The sequence below is a fragment of the Urocitellus parryii genome, chromosome 1, assembly GCF_045843805.1.
Source record: "Urocitellus parryii isolate mUroPar1 chromosome 1, mUroPar1.hap1, whole genome shotgun sequence".
NCBI classification, from domain to species: Eukaryota; Metazoa; Chordata; class Mammalia; order Rodentia; family Sciuridae; genus Urocitellus; species Urocitellus parryii.
Window position 1 is genome coordinate 258,905,153 of NC_135531.1, and position 26,296 is coordinate 258,931,448.

The 26,296-nt window shown below is 35.1% G+C and overlaps 1 pseudogene; it reads left to right on the forward strand.

The window, feature by feature from the left end:
• Window positions 1-17,652, forward strand: part of LOC113193031 (small COPII coat GTPase SAR1A pseudogene) — a 48,462-nt pseudogene extending 30,810 nt beyond the window's left edge.
• Window positions 17,653-26,296: the final 8,644 nt, after the last annotated feature.

Sequence of the window (26,296 nt, forward strand, 5' to 3'; positions counted from 1 at the left end):
GCATCAGAATTTTTAGCCCATTTATTTCCATGGGAAATGACTTGATAAAGAAATATCTGATACTTACATACAGTTTCTTTTGCCTTTAGATTTATAGACTTTGCTCATTTCCTAAGTTCTTTGTGTCAGCACCTTTCTCTCAACATTTTAGTGAAGTTATTTCATTTATTTGAAATATTGTTAGATTGTTTTGCTCACAATCTACATTCCTCATGGGATCCTCTGACATTTAATTATGTATATTTTAATATTGAAAGTCAAGTCAAATTAGTTGTTATTTGTAGCTAATCCAACTTTGAAACACTTCATATAAAAACAATGCAGGTATGATTTGCAAAGTAGGGAGGCCCTCATCCACTACTTTGTGTGAAATAGAGACATATCTCCCACCCCCCAAGTTTATTCCTTTCTTTCAGAAAACTGGCATAATAATTTGCATATGAAAGAAGACCACGATATTGATGGTAGGCTTGTACCATTTGCCTAGAGTGATCCTTTTTAATTCAACAGACATTAGGATGAATAAGTGGACAATTTTCAGTAGCAATAGGCATCAGCGACAGTCTAGATGTGAAAGGAATGCACATCTGTGGGCAACAGTGGAGACCCCATGACCAAGAACAGCTCCAGGGTGGAGGATCAGAGATGTTCCACCATTGCTGAAGGACTCTAGGCAGAGTGAGGAGTAAAAATCATTCCAGCTCCACAGGATCTAGACCATGTAGTTATCAACTTGAATAAGAGGACAAAGAGAATAGGATCAAATATGAGAATAAGTTCAAAATAGCACTAATGAAAAAGCTTAAAGGAAGCTTTGTGTGCAGCCCTTTAAATTCCCCATTAATGCGCTGGAGTAGAATCATCTATGTAGAGGGACATACAACCTCTGCTTTCCAATCATTCATGTATTTTGTCACTCAGTTTCTGAGTTTGCAAACTCTCCTTCAGAGTCTGAATATGGGTGTATAGTAGCAAGCATCAAAATGTCACAAAACTGAGAAATCCAGTATATTACACCTGACCCTAGCCTCACATTTGAAGTTAGAATGTAAGGAAGATTGGAAAAGGGTGAATTGGTGTCTCTTAAATACCATAGGGTTCTGAGTATTGCATTTTCATGATCATGTGCTCTACTTATCATGAATTATCTTTCTTTGAAGACCGACTTTACTCTTGCTTGCATACTTCCATTGGTAAAATACACACTTGCTTGCTTATTTTTGTTCGTTTGTTTGAATTTGGAATGTCTCCCAAAATCGTGTTGAAAGAACGGTCCTTGTGTGGCAAAGTTCAGAGGTGGGACTTTTAGGCACCGATTGAATCATGGGGCTTTGACCTCATCAGGCTATGAATCCATGTGATCAATTACTCCATTGATAGCTTAATGAACTATTGAGAGTTGGTCCTAGTTGGAGAAAGTAGGTCACTGAGGGTGTGCTCTGGAAGGATTTTAACTTCTTCCCATGCCCTCTTCTCTCTGTACTTTTCAACTATCATGAGCTGAGCAGCTTTCTTCTACCATGCCCTTCCCCTATGATGATCTGCCTAACCTCAGGTCCAGAGCAATGAAGCTTGCTGGCCATGGACGGATCCTGTAAAATGGAGGGCCAAAATAAGCCTTTCTATAAGTTGTTCTTGTCAGGTATTTTGGTTACAGTGACAGAAAAGCTGGCCAATGCACTTGCTTTGACGACCACATATGCTACATGGATTACATTGAACTTACAAAGAGGTCTACCCTGTTTATGTTGGTTCCCAATCCTCCCAGTTTAGTTTCAATGCTTTTGAATCTTTCAACAATCCTGCTTTTATTCCATCAAATGCAGTCAGACACTTTTCTTCATTAAGTTCTGGGTCTTTAAACTCTTTGGTACCTGGTTGACCCGTATTTCTTATGGGCTCTATTAAAGTTACAGTATTAGCCTCCAAGTTGGCACTAGAAACTCTGTCACAAGGAAGATTGCCCACATTGGCCTCACTTTCCCTGGTGCACTCATGATGGCCATTGGTAACCCCACAATCTTTTTTAAGCACTCACAATCCATTTGTTTAAGGTCCTGTTCTAAACTTTGGCCCGGAAATAATGCCAGTTTAAACAGTTGATGTGTACAGAATTTAATAATCTTTTTTGAAAATCAAGATATTGAACAGTATTCATTATCATAATACTTTTAAAAGTTTCCATGATTCAAGAATTCAAAAAAATTCACCACATATTAATGTTTTTGTCTCCCATATTTTTTTCCTAGGAGGAAGTTAAATATTAACTTATCCATATTATACTTGATTTTAGTTATCTCCTAATTATGTTTGTGCCTACTCTTTCCATTTTTTGAAATTTATTTTTAAAATGTAAACACAGGAACTCAATTTTTCTTCCTCAAATGAATATTGTATTCTTCATAGGCAATCTTAAATCCCTGGAAATTTTTCAATACAAATGTTATTATCTACTAACCATAAAGAAGAATGTTCCAAGAGCAGTCCATGAGAAAATATTTGAGTTTGAGTGTTCCTTCTGGTGAAGCACAAGAATGGAAAGGTGCAATTCCCCCTCTCTCTCTCTCATCCCCTCCCACTTCTTATCCCTGTTTGATGGTAATCTTCTTCTCATGCTCTTCCTCCCTGCTGTTTTGAGTCGCCCCCCCTTATATCAAAGAAGATATTCAGCATTTGTTTTTTAAGGATTGGCTGACTTCACTTAGCATAATCTGCTCTAATGCCATCCATTTCCCTGTAAATGCCATGATTTTGTTATTTTTTAGTGCTGAGTAATATTCCATTGTGTATATATGCCATACCCCATTTGAAACAAATGTATGATATATGTCAAGATCAATGTAATGTTTTGAGCAGCTAATAAATTTCTGATGTTTAAAAAAAAAGAATGAAAAGGCAGCAATATATGCAAAATGTTTTTAGTAACTAAGATATTTAATCTGTTATTTCTTTAATCAAAATGTCCTGAAGCCGCGTCTGGCTAACGGAGCCAAGTCCGGCGAGAGACAGTGGGGTTAAGAAATACACAGGACACCAAGGTTCTTCATCCAGGAGGAGGCGTGTGCGCATTTATCGCCAAATTTGTTCCCCTTATATATCTTTATTAATAGCTGTGGGAAATTACTCAAAAGCAAGGAGGGAAGAGTAGTAACTGCGTCCTTGGGTTACGCCACTGTCCCCTATCAGAAGGCTCTGAACAGGTCAAGATGTTGGAGAGACACATATGCTGGAGGCAGATAAACAGGAAACCACAAGCCCGCCATGGCCTTGTGAGCTGGCCACATTGACATGCATAACAAAAGACGGGGGGGGGGGGGGGGGGGGGTGAATCCCCAGGGGCTAGGGCCGGCCTGCTACCAGCATCCTGAAGTTTTTCTGTAATCAGCAAATACTTTCCCTAATGTATTTTCCTTCATTCTGTTTAACATTCTTTCATAACATGCTAAAATCTTTACTCTGCTATAAAATTGATTAAAAATAGTTTTATTAATACAAACAATATAATATGAAGATGTTTGACTTTTGCCACACTTCTTTCTCCAACACACATGTGCACAAATAAGTCCTTGTTTTTTTAATAACCGGTGGTATCACCACCATCAGTTTATTGGTGATAAGTCCTATTCTTCACATGTTGACGGATAACATTAGAGAAGCATGCTGAGGCAAGCACATAAAATGGGGCTTATTTAAAAAGGGATGATACAGACTTCTCCTGGGAGGTAGAAGGGGCTATAGCTGTTATCTTGGTATCCTCTTAAGTGAGAGCATTCTGCCTCCTTTTTATATCCTAAATTTTCTTTGTTCTCCTGCTCTCTTACCCCTTATCTCTCTCCTTTATAGGTGACTAGATCCAGAAGATGCTCAGGTGGGATGGCCAGGAGGTAAGAAGCAGATGCACCCGCCCGAGGACCAGCATGATCTGGGCAGGAAGGGAGTCCAGGACACATTAACTAACAACTTTTAAAACTCCCTGTATAGGTTACCTTAGAAACAGGTTGGAACAGGGGCAGGTTATCTTGACAAGTGTGGAGGAAGGGCTCTGAAGGCATTAGTATTTCAATTCCTCAGGGGCAATCTCCAACTTCACTCAAAACTGGCCTCTATTCTCTGTCTCACCTGATTTACCTGTCTATACTGACTGCCTGTCCTTAATTCTGGCTTCAGTGGCTTATTTTTATTCTTTTCTACCTCCTACTGATGTTATAGGTATTAAACTGGTGGTTACTAACATTTAAAGAGTCATTTGAGAATATGATGGAGGCTACAACATCACAGATTAATTAGTATACTATATGAGTGATGGGGACAGAATCTTAGGACTTCTCAAGATTTAGCACCTTGCATTAAAGTGCCAACCCAAGTCTCTTTTGGAGGTATGTTTCCCTCTCCTGAGATGGAAGAATCCATGTTATGTGGTGGGTAAGTATTTGCATACCCTTTGCTGCATCTCAGCAGGACAGCCAACTTCTCTGCTCTCTGTGGTTACCAGGACCAATAACATTGATAGTAACAATTGATCTGAATGAAATCTCTCTTCTCAAAAAGATTTAATCTTTATATGTGAAAGAGAGACTCTTGTCTGCTAGGATTTAGGAATCCCTTCTTTATGTGCACTAGAGGATAAGATCCTGTGACTTTATTATTAACATCTCTGCAAAGCTTTGAATCTTTGCTAGACAGGGATACAGATTTTCTTATGTATTCTGTATGACTTTGAGGCTTTATATATTCTGTTTATTCTATTTCATCTTCTAAGATTGCCCAATTCTGCCTTCCCTTATCTTGGTCTAAACATTTCTCTGTGTAGCCTAGAATCTGTTCATCTGCTCCAGTGAACTAGAATGGAGGGGAGATATTCTCAAGATACCTCCTCCTCTAACAAGGACTCAGGGAGCACATAGGGAGAGAAGCTCTCCAGTGTGTCCATCAGGACTGCAGGCAGCTTCTTAGGAAGTCAGTGTGTTTCCATACCTCTTGAATCTGTAGCCATAATACTTCCTAACTCTCCCTGGGGAAAATCCTCCATGAGCATCACAACAAACAGCCTTTGGGTCTTTGACTTCTAGGTCACTTGACCCTGAGTTGATTTACTTCTCTTCCTGTTGTGTCCATTCATTAATCATTTGCAATTGGTACTCAGAAGAACCAGATGTCACTCCTTTCCTTCCAAATCCAAAGAGGCCCTTGACTTTTGTAAAGTCTTTTGTCATTTGTGTCAAACAGGACAGTGAATGATTTATTTTGGTTTAGAAAAAGATAAGCTTTGTTTCCCAGCTTTGAGCATGATAAAGAAGTGCTTCCTAGCCTGGGCAGTTAGAGTGGTGGGAGCAGGTATGTTCTTATTGAGTTTGAAGCTTTATACTGGAGAGACTTATTTAAACAAATGGAAGAGTCTCCAGTAATTATTCTTATCAGACATAGCTGGTAAAGCACAAGACTTTGGAAACAACTACTTCAACTACTTTTTTTTTGCGGGGAGGGGGTACAGGTTGTTGAATTTGTCTCATGGATCTTTAAGGCATCATTAGACAGAGAATAGTCAAGTTTAAAATTTTCTAGTCTTCTTTGACCCTGATGTTAAATGCTGATTTCTATAGTCTTGAAGGTAATAATAAAAATATAAACAGATCCTCTGGGTACTATGTAATGTTTGAAAGAGCAAATTTCTTTAATATTTGGAAAATGATAATTTTCCAACATTTAGCTCTTTTTATTCATTATCTTCAAAGAGACTTTGGTCAAGTAAGATGTGATTTGAGAGATAGTGATGAGCTTTTCACTTATGAATAGAAATGCCTCTCACTTGAAAAATGTCTCTTGGATTATTTCATTTTATTTCTAGGCTTCTGGGCATCAAACAGGCATCCATAGCTTTTGATGTATGTCAAATATAAAAAAATAAATTTGCAGAGAAAGAAATTACAATTGATTATAACTAATGTTTTTGCAGGCTCAGTATGTGGTTTTTCTTATTGATTTTAGTCCACATGAAATTAAGTTATACTGAATTACTATATAATTATGCAGACAATTATTAATAATTATAAAAAAAACTATTGCCTTGACAATTGAAGTGTTTTACTGATTTCTCCTATTAATTAAATATATGGACACTTAAATATATGGACACTTTAAGTAGTATAAATCCGGAGAAACGGAGCAACACTGAAAGTGTGGTTATTTGACCTTTGTAAAAATATAATTCATTTTCTGAAGCCTCTTCAAACCAATCATATCTAGAAAATAATTTGAATGTCTCTTAGAAAATAAATAAAATTCATAGTCTTTAGATTGTATTAGTGGCATTAAACAGAAGTACAGACAACAGTTAAGACAAAACTTAGAAAATGCTCATTATCACAGGAATGAGCTCTGACCTGCAAAAAGACCTAATTAATCAGAATGGATTTTGCTTTCTTCCTCAAACCCCTCCATTTTCATCATCTTCTTTACATAAAATCCTTTTTAGTTCTATGTTCCTTTGTATTTTGAGAGGGTGGAAAGAACTGAAGCAAAACTACTGAATATACTGAAGAGAATCCAATCCAGACACAGGAACTATTACATACCTTATAATGAGGCAAACTGCTGGGTATGTCTCCCCATTTTGTGGGCCTGCCTGGTTATTTTTGTCTAGAAAAATGTATGATTTCACAGCTGACCCTGAACCTAATGTAAATGGTGTACACATTTGCTTCCTTGAAAGAGACAAGTATGTTTGATGAAAATTTTCTTTATCGGGCGATTTCCCAGTTAACAGGTACATACAGAATCTTCTGTGAGCCCAACTTTGTTAGTAAGTATGTAAATACAGATCCATGATTCCTTATCTATGATTCTGAAATCTCAAATTTTGGAAAAACTAACAGCTTTCTTTTAAGTCATTTGGCTGCAAAATCTGACCTCACCGCAGCTGACTTATCTTTCGAAAGCTAAAATCAATTTGAATATTCATGCTTTTCAATATAGAATATTAATGTGCTTGATTATCGAGTGCTGCTTCTGGCCTCACAGGAGATTCAAAATGTGGTGTTTGCTGTGTATTATCTTTCTGAAGTCAGAATAATACTAAATTCTGAAATACATGTTGCCCAAGAATTTTAGTTAAATGACCACCAGCCTGTGCTATCATCACACATATTTACACATTGTAAATAGTTTGGCAACAGGTTTTGTAATCAGTTCTTCAGTTCTTAATTGTTTGCATCATATTAATCTCATTATCAACTATATGTAATTATTTAAAATATACTTTGTTGAAATACCTTTTATATTGAGTATTTACTATGTGTAAGACTCAGTGGTTTTTATATCTGTATATTTTACAGATTTGAAGACTGAGATTCAGTAATGTGTCCAAGATCACATATAGTAATATCAGAGCCAGAAATTTAGAGCCAGGTATTTCTAACTCCAGAGTCTTGGGCTTTCAAGCAATATATCAATTCTGCTGTATAATTTTCTGCTCCACTTTTGTTCTGTTATTGTTTTGTGATTAAAATAATTAAAAGAATCTAAAATTCTCCACAGTTATATGGGGCTTAATTCACATAATATACAATAACCCTCTGCATATTCCTATTATGCAGATGATAAAACTGAGCCTGAGTTAGATCATGGAATTAGACCAAGGACTACACAATTAGTGACTGATGCAGGTTTTGAAACCAGACAATCTGATTTCATGCTCTTAACCAGTGACTGAAATGTAAACCCCTCAGAACTGTTTCTGTTTCAACCTGTGAAATGCTCAATTGTATGGTCATAGTCTATTTTTTAAAAAAATCAGTTTCTACTATAAGTTAAATCCATAGCTTTACCTTGGCCCTAGTACCAGAAAATCATTGCTCTGTTGTCTATTATACATGACTCCTGACAGTAAAAATGTGAGTCAAGCCCTAGTGGATTATGAGAAGTCTGTGTATGATCACAAATCTATGTCAGTGTGTTAAAAACAAGGTAAACATTTGAAAAAAAATTGAAACTTGTTTTTACTGAACTGTACCTCATAAAGACTCAAGTTTTATTCCAAATCATTTTTTACACATAAAATTTTGTGTGCCCCTTATACATCTGTTTTAAGCTAAAGGTTAGCACACTATTCCTATCTTCTGTATCATTGTTTGTTTCAACCTTGATATAGTTTTCATATCATGTCATATCAGTATAATGAAAGGATGTCTCATCTAAAATATAATGGATAAATTCAGACATACAAAAAGTAGATATAAAATGAAAAAGATACTATAAAGAACTCCCATGAAATCATCCATCTTTAACTTGAACAATGGCCAGTTTTTCCCGTACTGGTAGACTAGCTACCTACTACAATGTAAGTTTTCTGCATGCATGATTACTTCAAAGTTCACCTTCTCACTTTTACCAATTGCCAGCAGGTGACTGAACTCTACTGCTGGTCTTGAACCCTTTACAGGGATATTCAAAACCTTATATTTACCACTGCCAATGAAAATGACTAATGTAGGCACTAAATTTCCATTGAAGCTGATTAATTAAGGATGATGAGAAAGCAAGATGAGCCAAGTCATCATATGAAGAACAATGATGGTCAGACTCATTGAATCCCTATGTTTGGATAAAGCAATGCTTTTTGCTTTGTTCAGATATTAGTTTTTCAGAGAATGGATTTTGGCAACTTTAGAAATTCTGGTTGAAAGCAAGAAAATCTAGAGTCAAGTGACAAATGGTTATACCGAAGCAATAAAAAATTTCAGTACAGTTAGCTGAAATCATCAAAGAAGGTGCTGTTATTTCCTGTATTAAATGTTCATAAGGTGTAGAACAACGAGGAAAGAGCTGAAATTTTTCTGGGATTTTCCATCTCCCAGAATTTATCACTCAAATAATTTTAGTCAAGATTTAATTGGCAACATTTTTTGAGACAGATGATTTTATCTTTATTAAAGTGCTACCTTATGGTTATATAGTACTTTTCAATGCTTAATATTTTTATGATTTAAATGTTAGGAACTTAACATATTACTGAAATAACCATATAAATTAAACTTTTGGCTAAATAGTAGATAAACTGTTAGATAATATGGTAAAAATGTTTTAGTTTTGTGAGAAAATGTCATAACTGTCTTCCAAACTGGTTGCACCATTTTGTGTTTCTACTAGCACTGGATGAAAGTTCCTATTGTTTCATGTGCTTGATAATATTTGCTATTGTCAGTATTTTGGATTTTGAACACATTGATAAGTGTATAGTAGTATTTCATTGTTACAATTTGCGATTTTATAATGTGATTTAAGCATCTTTTCAATAAGCTTGTCATCTGACTAACATTTTTTCATAAGGTGTCTATTCAGCTCTTTTCCTGATTTTTTTTTTTTGAATATGGTTGTTGACTAAAGTTGAATTTTAAGAGTTCTTGATGTGAATAACAACCCTTTAATAGATATGCCTTTTGCAAATTTATCTTTCAAGTCTGGCTTTGTCTTATTTCCTTGACATTTTTTTCCTCAAAGCAAAAGGTAATAATTTTTAATGAAGTCCAAATTAATTTTTTTTTCATGAATCAGAAGAATCATGACTTTGCTGTTATCCAAGTTCATTTAGGTTTTCTCCTATGTTATTTTCTAGGAGTTGAATAGTTTTGAATCTTACATTTAGGTCTGCATTTCATTTTGAGTTAATTTTTGTGTGTGTGTGAAATGTGGGAGTTCTATGTCTAGACTCGTGGGGTTTTTTTTTGTTCGTTTCATGTTAATGTTGTTCCAGCAACTTCTGTTAAAGACCCTTCCCCTTGCCTTGCCTTTGCATAATCTGTTGATTATGTGTTCATGTAGGTCTACCTCCAGGCTTTCTATTCTGTTGGATTTACATATTTGACTATTTTGCCGATGCCATACTTTCTTGATTATTGTACTTTGGAGTAAGCCTTGAAGTTGAATATTATAAATCTTCACAAGTTGTTATTGAATATTGTGTTGATTATTCTGTGTCTTTTATCCTTACCATAAACTTTAGAATTTGTCTGTCAGTATCCACAAAATAACTTTGTGGGATTTTTGATTAGGATTAGTTCAATATATAGGTCAAGTTGGTAAGAACATCCTTACAATGTATCTTCCTCTCTGTGAACATAAAATATTTTCTCACATATTTAGTTCTTAGATTTCTTTCATCAGGGCTTTAGTTTTCCTCAGAGATTTTACATAATCTCTTAGATTTGTACCTATGTAGTTCATATTGGGGAATACTAATGTAAATAGTATGGTGTTTTTAATTTCAAAATGTAGTTATTTAATTCTAGTGTTCACATAAGTAATTGACTTTTGTACCTGAACCTTGTGTTCCGCAAGCTTGCTATAATCGTTAATAGCTCTAGGAGTTTTCATGTTAATTTTTTGAACTTTCTACACAGATGTTCATGTCAATTATTAATGTTTTTTTTTCCTTCCCAAACTGTATACATGTTGTTTCTTTTTCTTCTTGCATGTGCCTAGAAGCAGCAAATATAAATGTTTTAAGCTTACCTTTTCCTGCATATGGAGAGATGGTGTGTGTGAGAGACTGTGTGTGTGTGTGTGTGTGTGTGTGTGTGTGTGTGTGTGAAAATTCTTTTCATTACTGAAAAGAATTGGTAAGAAGGGACCTTCTTGCCTTGTTTGTTCCTAATCATAGCAGGAAAGTGCTAGTTTTTCATTGGAAAGCTCTTTAGTTCCTTCTGCTTTCCTTCCATGTCCTGATCAAGAAACAGAGTGCTTTGACTACTTTGATTTACCCAGATCCATGTCTTCCTCTGCAGTGTTGAACTGGAGCTAGGACCTGGAGCATTCATAGGCACTGAAACACTGGTTTAAGTGATTGCCTGGGACACTGATACGTCAAGAACCTTGATAATTATTATTAGGAATGAGTCGGGCCCCGAGCTCAAATTCTTTTAGCCTCTATATAAATTCTGTAATCTGACCCCTTGATGTTAACAAATGAAGGTAGAACATCTCTTGTCTTGCTATCTATCATGAGGAAGTTAGAAGTCCCTTCTGTTTGTAAGTTCCCTAAAAAACACTTTGGATTGGTCACCCAGGCCTTAAGTGTTTCTTTGAGACTCCAACCAGCCCATCTTCAGTGTTTGAGGTTGTCCCTGGCAGCGACTCTCCTGCTATGACTTTGGGATCTACTGTAGTTTTGAGCTTAGTGGGGCTAGAATTCTTATTGTTAAATGTAATTTTTTAGCTGTAGTTTTTTTTTTTTTTTTTTTTTTTTTTTGTAGATGTTCTTGATTCCAGTTGAGGAAGATCCTGCCTATTCTTAATTAGCTAAGAGTTATTATTGTGAATGGTATTGGATTTAGTCAAATATATTTTCTTCATCTATTGATATAATCATGTAATTTTTCTTTAGCTGGTTATATGAGCCAGACTTGCATATCTGGGTAAAATCTTACTTGGTCATGGTGTATAATTCTTTTTATACATTGTCAAAAACAATTTGCTAATGTTTTGCTGAGGATTTTGTTTTTAATGTTCACGAGAGAGATTGTATATGATTTTTATTTAATTTTATTTTTTTTAACCAGGGATTGAACCTAGTGGGGCTTAACCACTGAGCCACATCTCCAGCCCTTCATAGTTTATTTTGAGTCAGGGTCTCACTAAATTTAGTGAGGGTCTTGATAAGTTGCTGAGGCCGTCTTTGAACTTGCGATCCTCCTGCCTCAGCCTCCTGAGTCACTGGTGTTACAGGCATGCTCACTGTTTTTTTTTTTTTTTTTTTTTAGGGTCCAGCATTAATTTTCTTTTCTTGTAATGCCTTTGTCTGGATTTGCTATGAGAGTAATTCTTATCTCAAAGGATGAGTTAAGAAATATTGGCTTCTATCTTCTGTAAGATTAGAGGGAATTAATAAATTTCTTCCTTCAATGTGTGGTCTGTATTTTTTTCCCCTTAGATCTGCAATCAAGCATATTAAATTCCATCAGTCGTTTTATTAAAGTTTCCTGAATATTATTTGGATGAGCCTCATTCTCTGGTAGATTACTCAAAAAGTTCATAGGTATGATTGCATGAATTCTTATTTAAATTTACTTAATTTCAAATCCTGACACTTGATGGATTGGTTTTCTTGTCTGGGTTAACAAGTCTTGTTCAGAACTACTTCCTTGAGTTCTTAAAAAGGTTTCCCACTGTTTCCTTAGCTTGTGGGTTGCTTTTGAGGGGTATCTAATTGTCTGCTTCTCTTGTATATTAGTTGGTATCTATGCTATTGCCAAGATAATTTTTTCTTTATAAAATACTAATATTTAATTGTATGTCCTGGCACTAATAAATATGGGCTAATTTGCCTAACTAAATGCTAACTGGACCCTTTTAACTGGTAGCTTCAGATCTTTTATTTCCAGAATATTTTCTTTTTCTTTTTTTCTTTTTGTTCAGGAAATCAGCTATATTAATATAGAAACTTTATTGACCATTTCCCTTTATAAGCATTTTCCTGTCTTTTTGTACTCCTTTATCTTGTTTTTAGTTTCTTGTGTTTCTTCAATGTTAATTATTAAATTTATAACTTTGCAACTGCAGTTTTTGGCAATCTTGTACTTTTAGTTTTCTGATGTTTTCCTTTTATATCTTTTCTGAATTCAATAAGCTCTCACTTTATTTCTTGATTTTTGTTCATTTTCTATTTTAAAATTTTTACAATTATTTATTTGGATTGTTTTTTCTTGTCACACAATTCTTGATTGAAAATGTTGGTGAGTTTTAGGAAATTTTTTTTCAAAAATGTGTTTTACATACTAAATCCTTTTCAGAGTTGTTATTTGCAAACATTTTCTTCCATTCTGTGGGTAGTCTCTTCCTTCCTTTCATTCTTATTTTTTTTTGTTTTGTTTTGCTCATGCTTTTGGTTTTGTATTTCAAAATCCACTGCCAAATCTGAGGTCAAGAATATTTTATTCTAATCTATAGTTTTAGCTTCCATATTTAAGTCAATCACCCATTTTGAGTTAATTTTTGAATATGCTGTGAGATAGATATCCAGCTCCTTTTTTGCATCAATTTTCTATAGATGTATATTTTTGTATTCTTGTTCTTTTTCATTGGTGTACATGCTTCTTTCTCTCTCTCTCTCTCTCACACACACACACACACACACAGAGAGAGAGAGAGAGAGAGAGAGAGAGAGAGAGAGACTGGGAATTGACTTCAGGACTTTGCATGTGCTAAACAAGTGCTCTACTACTGATTTACATCTTCAGCCCTCTACATGCCATTTTTGAAAGGCAGTACCATGTGATTTTGATTACCATAGATTAGTACTAAGTTTTGAAATAGATAAATGTGAGGGTTCTAACTCTGTTCTTTTTCAATATTTTTTGGTTAAAAACCACCACCAACACAACAAACACCGATCCTTCTCAAACACTTTCAATAAGAAAAAGAAAAAGAAAACACTCCTAGTTTAAAGATTGATCTTCAGACAAGTGGCCAGGCCATTTGAGTTCTGCTTTGGGCTTATTACTCAGCCAGAGCCTAGAAGATAGCCAGAATGAAAACTAAGGACTCCTCAAGCCCTTTCTGAGCACTGGTCCTGCCCTGAGCATAGGTGAGGCTTTCTCAGCCACTTTGGAAGGTGGCTTTTGAAAGCCCTTATTGCCCAAACCAGCCTGCCCAGCTTTTCTTCCCAGGCTTTCCACGTATCTATTTTTTTGTCACATGCCTCACAATGTGTTCTAGGAATGCCTGCTGAATAAGTGCTCTTCCCTTCTGAGCACCTCAAGTTAGGTAAAATAAAAACGAATACTCTGTATGTGTTCCTCAGGTAGCACCTGTACATTTTTTGATTCAAGGTTTTCTTGATTCCTGGAGTCTTTCAAATTTCCCCAGAATTATTATAAAGTTGATTCTTATGATTATGCTTGATTTTTCAATAATTTCAAGGAAGGATGGACCATGGAAACTAGCTAGTTGATGTCATTCTGTATATGATTTTTTATTATAACTCTATGGTCAATACTCTGATGAACAGGATTATTTCCCTTTTTCATTTATTTTTGATATTTTATCTTAATGTGGGGCTTTCTGTTTGTAGGATTAAATTTTATTTCAATTCCTTCTTCTCTCTCGCACAGTTTTCTCAAATACCAGAGTATTTGCAAAAGGTTATGGCAGGAACTCAAGAGTTCTGATAGAAATTAATATTCCTTTTTCTATGTCCAGGTAGTTAGAAGTTTATTATATTTTCTTTTAGTTTTGCTGGAAATATGAAATGTTCTTGTCCTTTTTGCTAATCTGTATCATTTTTGAAGTGTGCATGGAAAGATTTGGACTTAGACATTTTGTTTTCTTCAGTGCTGAGAATTAAACTCGGGGCCTTATGCATACCAGGCAAGTGCTCGGAGCTATATCACTATTTCAGAAAGTTCTTTAATTTATATTTTGATTATAAGAGTGTTATTAGTTTCACCTATATTCAAATTGACTTCTTGTTTATTTAATACCTTGTGAATTTATTTATTTAAGAATTGATATTGAGTATTTAGCTCTGTGTTCTTAATTTTGCAAATGCAAAGAGGCTGAGGTATTGAGGTATGATCAGTATTCTCAGGGAATTGTATTCTAAGGAAGAAATAAATATAATAGAATGCGATAATTGCTCTCATCACTTATCACATTATTTAGAGGGTCAAATTGTGTCTCTTTTTTCTTATTTTGAGTTTAACCCAGGGTACTTTATCACTGAGCTACATCTCCAGACATTTTTTATTTTGAGTCAGGGTCTCTCTAAGTTGCCAAGGCTAGCCTCAAACTTATGATCCCACTGCTTCAGCCTCCTGAATTGCTGGATTGCAGGCATGCACCACCATGCCCAGCTTATCTTCTGTTCTTAAGAAATATATATTCTGTTGGCAAATGAGGAACTCAAAACTTGTTACAAATAATTTATCATTAAGATACTCTATTTTGTAAAATATTAGGAGACAGCTGCAAACAGGAAGAAATTATCTAAGAAAAACGAGAAAGGATGGTCTGTTTTCATATCTCTTAATCCTTGTTTTTATTTTTTAACTCATTTGTGAACATCATTGAATATCTACTCTCAATAGGGTCATATGATTTGTTGGTCTATCAATGAGCAATACGAGAAGACCAAAACACTACCTTTCAGGGACCTAGTACCAGTCATTGGAGATAAACACATATACAAGTTATTTAAAAACAAGACAAAACTTATAAGTGCTTTAGTAATGCTATATTTGAAGCATGGACAAAAATATATAGGCAAAGAACTATGTAAACCAAGAGTTTTAGAAGCTGGAAGGCATTCTCAAAAGCCTTAGCAAATGTTTTAATTGGGGACATTAATTTCTTTGCATATTGAAGATAGGACTGTTAACTATATTTAAATCCAATCAGTTTCCCCATGAGAGTAGACTTTTTATTTTCGGAGTAGAACAATATCAGGGACAGCTATAGGCAGGGTATGTGAATGGACAATAAAATTGACTTTACTAACCAGACTTCTCAGTGTTTCCAACATGGGAAGCCAACAAGATTTTTGACTGGATTACACTGTGAGACTTTTGCACTTATTAAGTAATTAAATGATATTTTTATGCACCCACTCCCTTTCCAAAAGGGAGTGGGTGCATAAAAGCCTAGAAGCTATAACCTATGGGTATGTCAAACCAAGATTTACCTATAGATAAAAACTAGCTGGTTTGGCAGCAAGAATTTGAACTGTTGAATATTTTATGATTCTGAATTATATAGTTGTTTATTGCTTATTTAGAACAGATTGTTGATTTGAAATAGTTTGTGATCATGACAAAGTTGCTTATGTGGGCTTTTTTTTCCTTGATAGTTTTCTTTTTAGAATATGTTCTGCCTGTCAGAGCACTGTTTGCCTAGTTAAAATAAGCCCACCCCAATCCTGTTGCACATAGAAGGTAAAATTAGTTTCTAATTTTAAACCAAGAATCGGATATATTTTCTATATAATTTTTCATAAGTTAAACCATAGCTCAGATTTGTATTTGAACATCTGAACTGTTCCTACTCGTGAAGGAAGGCTATACGATAATAAATTATTTTTAGCTATCATTTGATCCATGAATTGCTAACTGGGAGCCATAGGTCTAAAGGAATGCTTATCAGATTCCCTGTTACCCACCCATCCTGCCACACCAATAATACTTTAAATTTTTAAAAGTTTATAATTGACATTTAAAAATAACATGGTATGTGGATTTCTGGCTTCTCTTGATAATTCAAAGTATCTGGCAATTGTTGGGCCCAAGTTTCCACATAGCAGATTTCACTTAGAATATGGAGATCCTAACTCCCTTAGCATTGGCCATGATATTTAATTTAACATCTTTACCTTCTGTTTCTTTCCCACTTTGCTGCCTGGTCACTGTAGGTATTTGGACTTACATGAAAATATATTCAATCCATATTTCAAGTACCAAAAATGCTAAACTTAAAGCTCTCATTTCTTTTTTTCTCCCTCAGGATTTATAAATATTAATAGAAATATTATGAAAGATTGCATTCAGATAAGGTACAATTTTTAAGAAATCATTTGGGTGTTTTAACAAGGTACTAAGAGTGGTCAGGTATGTTCATGTCTTAGTTTGTGCTACTACAACAAGTTACCATAGACTTCTGTTACTTAAACAACAGAAATTTATTTTTCAAAGTCTTGGAAGCTGGGAAGTCTAAGATGAAGGTGCTAGCAGATCCAGTGCTAGGCAAGGACTTTCTGGTTTGTAGTCAGCAGTCTTTTACTTTGAGAGAAAGCTTTCCTATCTCCTTTTAAAAGGACACTAATTTTATTTATTAGGACTTTACTCTTATGACTTAATTCCCAAATAACCTTTTCCTATTATAATATTGGAGTTTAAATTTCAACATATGAATTTGAAAGAGATACAAATATTTTGTCCATAATATATCCAAGAAAATATTAGAAATGCAATGAAGAAATGCAGTTCTAAAAAGCATGTATATCTGCTGGTCTGTGTTTTGAGGCGGGTTGTTGGGGGAGTCCCAGCTGCCTGCCACCTTTGGAGGAGCCCCTCAGGCCATACTAAGCGTTAATATATTTCATCTTTGAGTGGATCTATAATAGCTTCAGCAGTAGAGCACAGTTCCTAGGACTCTATAAGACATCTGGAAAACTTGAATTCTTGGGTTTGGACCATGCAGGCAAAACCACTCTTTTTCATATGCTCAAAAATGACAGATTGGACTAACATGTTCCAACACTACATCCAACATCAGAAGAGTTGACAGAATGACTTTTACAACTTTTGATCTTGGTGGGCATGAGCAAGTTTGGAAAAATTATTTTCCAGCAATTAAAGGGATTGTGTTTCTGGTGGACTGTGCAAATCATTCTTGCCTCATGGAATCCAAAGTTGAGCTTAATACTTTAATGACTGATGAAATAATAACCAATGTGCCAATCCTATCTTGGGAAACAAAATTGGCAGAACAGATGCAATCAGTGAAGAAAAATTTCATAATATATTTGGGTTTTGTAGACAAACCACAGGAAAGGGAAAAATGTCTCTCAAGGAACTGAATCCCTGCCTCATGGAAGTGTTCATGTGCAGTGTGCTCAAGAGGCAAGGCTCAGGCAAAGGTTTCTGCTACCTCTCCCAGCATATTAACTGATATTTGGACAGTGAAAATAAAACTTTTACTCCTCTGGACTGATCCTATTCACAGTTCTTCATGAACTTTTCTGACAGAACAAGGAAAGCTCTCCAACCATGTCTGGCCTTGAGAAACCAAGAGTCTCGACTCTCATGGCCCAGTGGGGACATGTGCTCTTCTCCACAATGTTGTGAGGGAGTGCTGTCCCATATGTTGGTGCTGGACTTGGAAGCTGGCAGGATTTGTCGGGTAAGGCTGTGTGCCATCACAGGACACTAGAAGTAAAACATGTCTCACCACTGTGGTTGATTTCAAAAGAAAGTGATTCTGTTTTTTAAAGAAAGTGTTGTTAATGTATTTGGTAACCCTCCTAACTTTTTGAATTCACAGTTTCCTTGGTTCAGAGTTTTCTATTCTCTTTTTTAAAAATTAGTGAGTGACATTTAGATACTTCATAAAATTATGAACAGTTACACACTGGAGGCCAGAGTTCAGGAGGATGAACTCACTCCTGCTGAGGTGGCAGGTTGGTGAGAGAAGCTCCCCTGAGCTCCCTTGACTCTGTATTTGCCCCATAAGAGGTGGCATCAACTTGGCCATGGAGAACTAAAAAAAGGGTTAGAAACTTGGCCTTGTGGTTGTGGCAGGTTTTCACTATGGTCAGCCGAAGTCATTTCCCCATCACAGATTAGGTAACAGATTAATTCTTTCACAGTGAACAATTATAGAATAGGTTATTATATCATTTTTACTTACAAAGTTTCAAATTTCAGTCAAAAACAAGAAAAAGCAGGTATATGACTCTTCTGAAAATTACAGGTGGCTCTTGACAGCCTGAGAAAAATTGTTGATTTTATTATGTAAATATTTAGTAACATGTTTAGAAAAGAAACAATATAGAAATAGTAAAATTTTAGAACAGGTAGAAAACAGTCATTAATTTGTTTTATCTTTCTTGAATTTAGAAATATATTATCTAAAGATCCTGATACATTGTGGTCTGCCTCTGTCACATAAACTGACAATTATGTGTTTGCCAATATGTAATTAGTTTTGTAGTCAGGAAAATATTGATTGCATATCTATTTCAGCTTCACTTGGTGGAGATAAAGATCTTACCAGTAAGTTAATATGACTCATTTGCTTTTCATTATCATTGTTTTTATAACAGAATTTAATGATGTACTATCTTATGGAAAGTCTGAAGAAAAGGTGCTGCCTACGTCTTAGTTTCACAGACATAGAGAAATGAAGAACCAATGATTGCTTTTCCCCCACAAATTTGTAGCAGAATAAGGAAAGATCTTGTCTTAAATTTTTAAATGAGGATAATTCTTTCTTCATAAAAGGTTTTTGTGCAGGTCAAAGTAAAGATGAACAGGTTGGCATAAAAACCAGTCCACAAAAGATAATCTTTGAAACTGATTTTGTTTTCCTTTATTAAACAGATGCTCTTCGACTGATGGGATTAAATTCTGATAGGCTTATGCTAAGTTGAAAATATCAAATATTGAAAATGCATTTAATACACCTACCTGACCACACATCACAGCTTAGATGAGAAAACTTATATTTGCCCGAAGTTGGGCAAAATCATCTAAGATAAAGTCTATTTTATAACCAAGTGTTGAATATCTTATGTAACCACACAGATGGGTGGATATGATGGAATGCCAAAACATAATATCCAAAAGCCCTGGCAATATGTACACTGTTGAGTACTGGTCATTTACTTTTGTGATAAGTGGCTGAAGGGGAGTCATATTGCAAGAGAGCACCACAGAACATGCATTTTGCTAGTCTGGGAAAAGATCAAAATACAAAATTTGAGGTATGTTTTTGATTGATTGTGTATCACTGCTAATTGACTCAGCCTCTTAGCTCCCAGGGCAGACATAGTCACCAGATTACCCAGTCACTGCATATCCTGCCAAGAATTGTTTTAGGATGGGTATATGACCCAATCAGTTATAGTGATATACAGGAAAAACACATTCTTCAGAAACTACCTGGAGAATTAGAATAAGACTGAGTACCTGGAAAGGTGAGCCTACCTGAGCCTTTCTCCACAGAGGAAGAAACATACTAAGAACTATTGAGTAAGAAGGTGCTAATAACATCCCCTAGCCTGTCAGGACAACATAGTTCTCTCAGTATTTCTAAGAATGTTTCAAGCTCTTAAGCCACTATTTTTTAAGCTTAGCTTGTGGTCTTTATGTCCTATACAATACTGTCATTAAAATTTCCTTTCACTCCAGCCAGGACATTTTTCTCTGGCATCACACACCAAGTCAGGGGCATTAGGAGCAAGAGGAATAATTTCCCTGGGAGCAATGTCTACAGAGAATATGAAAACAATAATAGCAGACTAGAGCTCAGCCTGCTTCTTATTATCGCCATGAGCTGGCAATTCTAAACAATGTCAATGCTAAGACACTTCTTCCTAAAAATATCTTTCATTGGTTCTAAACAATTCTATTTTAGAATTTTAATTGTGTGTGTATAAATATAGTCTCTCTATGGCTTAGAACATATAGACTTAGATACACATGTTCATTTCAAGAATAAAGAGGTGACCTCTAGATCCTGTTTCAACTAAGACTGATTTTCAAATGTTCACTCTAGCCTATTTCACTATTTCAAATGTGGGATGAGCACACACACAAACACATGCGCACATACACAAAACTACAGAATGACAAATTTGAAATAAAATCTTTTTTCATCTTTGTTTTGTCTTTATAGTCACCTACGCTCTCATTTTATTTCAAATGCTGAGATATATTGTACTGTGTGTTGAAGATAAGAATTGTGTTCAACACAAACTACGATATTTTTGATCCATTAAAATTTATCAGGTCTCCAAATTCACTTCCACATTGGATGGAAACATGATGCTTACTAAAGGATTTGGTATTATAAAACAGTTAACTTGAAAACTTGTTCCTCGAAATAGTCTTGTTATATGGAGGAGGGATATATTGAGAACCTGATGTGCCTCAGGGGTCAACTATTGCAGGTATAGCACTACTGTATGGGTCCCTCATCTGGCACTTACCACACACTTAAACCATGACGTTAAGGTTGGTGAGTACAAGGAGGAAGTTTGTGCTTATTTGGATCCCTTTGACTTTCCAATAGAGGGGAGACCTTTTAAGTCGACATTTGGAGAATAAGCGTAAGACTCTGATGGAGTAGGTGTGTTGTGAAAGCACTAGAATTTAAGCACTGAGTACTTTACAAGTTAAAGACAGAACTCCTAGTGGTCAGCTTCAGCACTTAGAGACTGGTAGGGTAGACAGGCATATCTAAGCGGTTGGAGTATATTATCTAGCTATTTTTGATGTGCCCTTTCTGAAGGAGGAGCCCAGATGAACAGGATTATGAGATGATGCTGCCTCTTGGCAAGGAATGAATTCAGAATCCAAGCTAAGAATGTCAATTCCTTTTCTCTAAAGAACTGATATATTCTTAAGAGAAGCAGAGACTGAATCAGATGTTATTAAATTTGGAGATATAGAAGCTTGACGAATTGTGGATTCAAATCAGGATCATGGTGATCCAAAACAAGTCACAAGGCAAGGTTTTAAGGAGCAAAATTGTAAGCCTGTTGGAGACAGTAGGCAGGTAGCAGAATAAATCAAATGTGTACAGTGCAAGAGAAAGAGATGGCAAGCAAGCAAGAAAGAACAACTCGGTTCCTGTGACACCTGGTCATATTTCTGGCACAAGGGTCTATGAAATGATCCTCATTTTAAATAAATTTCCTTTCACTTAATTCATTGAGATTGGGTTTCTGCTTCTTGCCTAGATAGATCATTTCCTTGCCTTTTCCTCAAATTGATTGGTATAGATTTTGGTCTGTTTTAGAGAACATAAATCGTAGGAGAGTTACATCATGTCTTAGGTTCTTTGTGAATACTATGGCACTCTGTATGTGTACACCCTAAAATACATATATACACATAATACGGAGTATAATTTCAGGGATTTTATAGTCCATTGCTAGGTGTTTTTTTTTTTTTTTTTTGGCTCTAACAGTCTAGGTTAGAAATCTCAATATAAAGCATTGCTATGTGTCTATAAATATGTTAACATCAATATATTAATAATTCACTGTGAGAGCTTTCTATTTAATGGAATCCTGTGGTGATTCAATTTTTGGATTAAAGAAGCCCCCCTGAAGCACAAAGATGTTTTAAATTTTTCCTTTTATAATTCAGAATTTTAAAATATTTGACCTCAATATGATGGAATTCTAAGTATGTGCTAGATTTAGGTTTATTATATTTTCTTTGTTATTAAACAACCCCACCATATGTCTAGTCTAGAGAATGTTGCTACATCAACCTTTCATATGGGGAAAAAAACACTTATAGAGAAGGGTTTTTAAATTTAATATTAAATAATTAAAATCAATCTCACATCCACATCTCAAATTGAGATTGTTTACATGCTCTTTAATTAGATGCAATTAAGACGCTCTCTCAAAGCATTTATGCCCAGAGGGAGCTTTGGCTGAGTTGATGGGATGACTCTTAAGATGCAGAAGTTGCCTGGTATCTGTGAAGGAGTTTTCCCTCTGGACAATGTGATAGGTATCCTTGTAGTTTTGCCACAGGAGGAAACAGATGCTGAGAATTTTCTTCAGAGAAAGAAAGATGCAAAGTTCTTTTTGGCAGTCCTGGAGAGCAAGAGGTCTTTTCTGCTCTGCCATTAACCTTCCAAATTCCTCCTTCATCATAGAAACCATAAGGATAAACTACACCAGGTCAAAATCCCTGCAGGCCATCTGCCTCACTGGGTATTAGCCTGGAGTGCCTGTGACGGCAAGCCTAGCCCTAGGTTCCTGCAGAATCCTGCTTCACTGACCAGCACCAGACTGCTACTTTTTTTTTTTTTTTTTTTTTTTTTTTTTTTTAATGGTATCAGGGATTGATTGAACCCAGGGGCACTTTCTTGATGCATCTCTACCCTCTAATCCTCTTGCCCTGACTCACCTGGATCTAGAATCGTGTTTGGCCTCTTTGCCTGGGGTGTTCTCTTAATAATCTCCTGGCTTCTTCCCTCATTGCTGTCAAGTGTTTGTTCAATGTCTCCTTCCCTAGTTCCTCTTTGGTTACCTTCTTTAAACCTTTAGCTCCTTCTCCTCCTTGACCCTGTGGTCACTATTTCTGCTTTGTTTTTGTGCTATAATCATCTGATATATTATCTGATACGTCTGACACATTTTTAGTCAGTTAATTCTTTTTCTGCTATAATATAAATTTCAAAAGAACATAGGTTGGTACTGTTTTTCATTTCTCTGAGTTCAGCACCTATAATATGATCTAAAGTAGGTGATCTGTAAAGATTTGTTGAATGTTTAGTTATTGAAAGAATGAAAAGGGGCTTAGTAGAATATTTTTCTGATTTAAGACTATAATTTTCCTCTAAAATGATTTCTTAGTTTTTCAAGGTTTGATTTTTTTTGTCTGTACCCCTTATTTTAAGAAAAATAACTTTTATCACATAAGTTAAATTTACCTTGTTGTATTTTGAAACTCCTCAGGCTAAAGTTAGAACTTCATAAAATTTGGTAGCAATTGCTATAAACTGGAAAAGGCAGATCATTTAGTATATCCTTACTGTTCACCATAGTGTGAATAAAATTCATGGAGAAGTCAATAAATTTGAGGAAGTGGTTAGGACAAAATACAGAGCTTTTGAGAATGGTCTTGGCAAAGAATATAGGCCTTACTCTATTTTTCAAATTTTAGTCTGACTAGTGATCTTTAAAACCTCAGAGCAAAAGTATGTGAGCTAGAAAGTAAAAGTAAATTTTTAAAAATTCATTTTGTGTTTAGCAAGAGCCTCAGAAGACTTGTGCAAATCAGGGTTGCAAAATGTTCCAATGTCTAGTGATGTGCTCTTTAATCAAAAGAGATTCTGTTTTGTTGTTGGGAATTGTTTTGTGTTGGAACACATGTAAAAGGCAAAAGATGAACAGGCTTTCAGAAACGGACCCTTTTTGCTACAGAAACTACTCTTGGCTAATCCTTTCTCATAACAGTATGAGCGGTGGGAGAAAGTCCAAAGGGAACAGAACTCTGATTTTGAAACACAACATTTGTGTATAAAACACATGCATCTTAGAAATTTCTAAGATCCAAATATGAGGCACCTAGTCTTGCACTGTATTTGAAGATATGCTTTTGCTTATAATAATTCTGTTTTTATAACACAAATGTAGAATAGGAGGTCTGTAAGAATGTCAGTGGTAGGTTGTGTGCTGTCAGAAATATGAAACAAGACACTCCTCCAACAGGCAGGATCAGTGGGTTGATTTTTTTTTTTTTTTTTTTTTTTTTAAATCTATCGGGTGGGACTGCCAGGTTGAGCCTTCCTGCAATTGTGTGAAGGGAATGTATTAACCCAGTCAACTGGATTTCCAGACAGGGCAACAGCAGCAACCAATTTTGCTTAAAATGTCATGGAACTTAGTAGTCACTATATAAGTAATCCTGGCAACCTCAGACTAAGTCAAATGACCTTGTGGAATTTAATATAAAACCCAGTGAGAGGAGAGATTTGCTTAGTTTGACTTGGGCTATTGTGATTTATTTAATTTCTCTGTTCAGTTTTACACTCTGGGGATTTGTGAAGCTACATCCAGTCATAATCTGTTAGTGATTCGTCATATAAATGAGTTTATAGATCCTACAAGGACAAGCTTTCTATTTGTTTTCTATGAGCAAATATTATCAAAATTACTGGCATATAAAAGAATCTAGATCAGTGGTTAAACTGGTGAGACGTTAAATTAAATTCTCGTTCCATTTTATAAAATACAAATGACAGATTATTAGGTCATTTAAATAAAACAAATATACTGATTTGTCAACATTTCACTACTCGGAATACTTAACAATAAATACATGATGTCCCAAATTTTAAATGAATGTGAAAGAGAAAGAATCCTTTCACTGATGAAAAGTGTGTGTTTATGTGCATGTGTATATAATAGCCTCTTTGAATCTATTTTGTAAAGCCACGGTATATATTTTTGAATAGTTTTAGATATATTCTCAAGCTTTTACTATACTAGCTGTCTTTTTGTCATTGCAGATAATTGTGGCCTATTGTAAAATAGATGAATTCCTGTTGAGATTCATTTTGAATCTCTATTATAGGTGGCCATCTGAGAAGCAACTAGATAGAAAATTAGCACCTGCAAGTTAAAACATCTGTCCTTAAATCTTTAGCCTTGAGGCTTATATTTGAAGCCATCTCTTCCTTCTGGAACCTTAGTATATGTAGGGTAACATACCTGGAAGTTTACTCGACTCTTGTGTGACCCCAGTTTCAACTTTCCTGCAGTGCTACTTCTTATTTCTAGAAAGTTTCTCCCAGGCCTCAGAGAATTTTGAGAATGCATGGTTACCTATATTTTCATTTTACCATATACTCTAAACCTGTGCAAACATATTTGTTCATTTTAAATAATATAGTAATATCCTAGTACAAACAACTTTTTGTATAGCTTACTAAATAAAAAAAATCATAGACAAAGAATATGAGCAAATTTGCTTATGGGATATGCAGAATGATACAATGCTTGGTTGTCAAAAGCATAGTTGTTTTATTTTTGTGAAAATGTGGTATTCATAGAAGCACATAATGAAGATTTACTATTTACATGTGTTATGACTTAGAATTTATATCTGAATATTATATCATTGCACATATATGCTGAGAACCATGAAATTTATTGCCAAGAAATGTATCTTTAAAATTCTTTATTAGTGCATAAACACTCAATATTTTTATGTGGCCCAGTGTGAGTTAGAACATTCTAAAGAAAAAGGGTTCATAATGCTTAGTTTCAGAGAGATGATTTATGGGTGATAATTACATGAATGATTTTGCAGGGGTAAAGGATCAGTGTCACTTTTAGGAATTACCCTTTTCTAAAGGAATCATCAGATAGTACTTTTATTAGATGGTTGGTATTATAATTAAACCATTTGTAGGTTATATTTACTTGTTCCAAGAAAGTACCTAATAATGTAAGAGTCCAACGATAGTAATCAAATTCCTTGTGACAAACCTGGCTCATTTGGGAACTAAATTTACTGGCACTTTTTATGGAATATCTTATAAAATGGAGCAAGGACTCAGAAAGCAAGCTATTGGGGATATTTTCTCCAATTCCAACTTTAAACTTTGTCCAGGAGTCATGTTCTGAATAATACCAATAGAATGTCTAACCAGAACAAATCCTGGGAAGGTTGATATTCAAACATTATCAAAATTATTCATATACCCTTTAGGAGTTCTGTTATCAAACTGCCCACTGACACTGTTCAGTGATTTAACTCATCACATAGATTGGAAAGAGTCCCTCATAACCTTAAATAGTACACCAGAAAAGTTCCCTGAAAGTTCCATTTTTTTCAACATCATTAAAATGAACATTTATTACTATGTGTTAGATTCTGGTAGGAACTGAGGTCATATATCCAATTGGGAAAATATACAAATACTATACAACTTGGAATATAGCTATCATAAAGTTAAGCTTAGGAGAGGCGTTTGGCCCCCACCATGACTACTGGGGAAGAATGGAAGCAGGAAAACATCTTAGGAAAGGTACTTATGAAATTCATTTGGAAGGATGGAA